We start from the raw sequence: 1720 nt of genomic DNA on the forward strand, positions 1-1720 counted from the left end.
GCGCTTAATGAGTATAGAGTACCTCGTCGGTCAGTAAAGTGGTGCAGGAAAGCACAGCTTTAATGCTTCCAGCCAAAACACGTTATAGCAACTTGATTGATTGATTGTAGGGTTTGCGCGCCGAAGCAACGCGGGCGATAAGGCACGCCGTAGTGGAGGGCTCCTGATTATATTTTGACCACCTGGGGATCTTTAACCTGCGCCGAAATCTCGTACACACGGGAATTTTTTGCTTTTCGCCTCCATCAGAAAAGAAGCTGCCGCGGCCGGGAATCGAACCCGCGTCCTCAGGCTCAGAAGCACACTGCCTTAGCCACTGAGCCACCGCGGCGGGTAGTTATAGCAACTGCGCCACTTTCGGGGTGCGCACACCGTTATTTAGCTTCGATTGAAGAGAGGGTTCTTTTCTTCAGCGGCACTCATCTTGAGAAACAACGAGGCGGCGCGCAGCCGCGGAAGCTGCGCCCGTCCCGTTTCGCCACAGTGGGAAGCATGTACGGTCGTCCACACGCTTAGCCGGAACATCAGATTCGTCTTTAGCGTAGAATATATCAAAGATTTCACACGAAAATTGTTCAAACGAATGTGTGGGACTTAGGTGCCCCCTTGAACTGCCGAGAAATGCAGCAGTTGTGACTACATAACTTTTCGCTAATGCAGGAGGAGACGACAAGTGGTTAAGGCGTTGCTCAAGCTAATACGGTGGACGACTGTAAACGATCAAAGTGAGGTCGCAGACCTCACCTTTTGGTGGTGAGAGCCGCAGGAGAAATGAGATAAAAGGGAACAAGAAAACAGAGAGCCGGTGTCACTGCCACGGCTTGCGCCGTTCGCCTATTCGATTACACTTCCGCATCGGAACAGAAATTAAGTTACAACCCAGCGCCGGGAAAGCAAAGGCCAGCGTCGACGGTTAGCGCACAGGCGCACGCACGGAATCCCGCTTTACGACTGCACCGGCGGGATCGAAGCGAGGCAGCCGACAGGGGTGGCACAGGCGCCGTGGGGACTTCCGTCGACGGAGGAGAGAGCCCGCAGCGCGCTCCCCGGCAGCCGAAACGTCCGCGCTTCAAATATTCATGGTTGCATCCCCGATGAAACGCGGAAGGCGGCTGGCTGTCGGGAGCATCGTCCTCGGTGCGCTGCTCCATAAACCATTACATCGTATCCCGCACTCAGTTCGAGACGGAGGATGAGGAGAACGGCCGTCCCACCCCGGCTGCACAGCGCTCGATATGATGAAACGAAGATCCCCCAGCAGAGGCGCTTACTTGAAGCGGAGGCTTGAGAGCCTCCTCCTCTCCCTCACATTCAGTCAGGTAACTGACCTACCGAGCCACCAACGATGACGTTTTTAAGCATCGACCAAACACCGAGCAAGCTGGGCAGACTCAGATCATTGCTTAGCCGAAGCCGACCGAGAAAGTTGAGGGAAACCAGATTCGCCGGCAGCGTTGCTTTGTGGATCGGGCTGTGCGTGTGTGTGTGTACGGAAGTGTGGGCGTACGAATCGAAGGGAAAAAAATTACACCGAGAATGGGGGCAAGACAGAAGCAGTTGTTGGGAATGGTGCTAGCGCTGCTGCTACTATAGAGGAGTTGGAGGACATCGAACGTCGGGACAGCCTGTGGCAGCACTGTGTGCGAGAGTACAAGTGCCAATGGAAAGCGCCAGTTTGAAGGGCCGGAGCGCCATTAAAGTTTTATGTTGTGGGACGCGC

The sequence above is a fragment of the Haemaphysalis longicornis genome, unplaced genomic scaffold (genome assembly GCF_048455015.1).
Source record: "Haemaphysalis longicornis isolate Haplotype H1 unplaced genomic scaffold, Haemaphysalis longicornis Haplotype H1 scaffold_4, whole genome shotgun sequence".
Classification (NCBI taxonomy): domain Eukaryota; kingdom Metazoa; phylum Arthropoda; class Arachnida; order Ixodida; family Ixodidae; genus Haemaphysalis; species Haemaphysalis longicornis.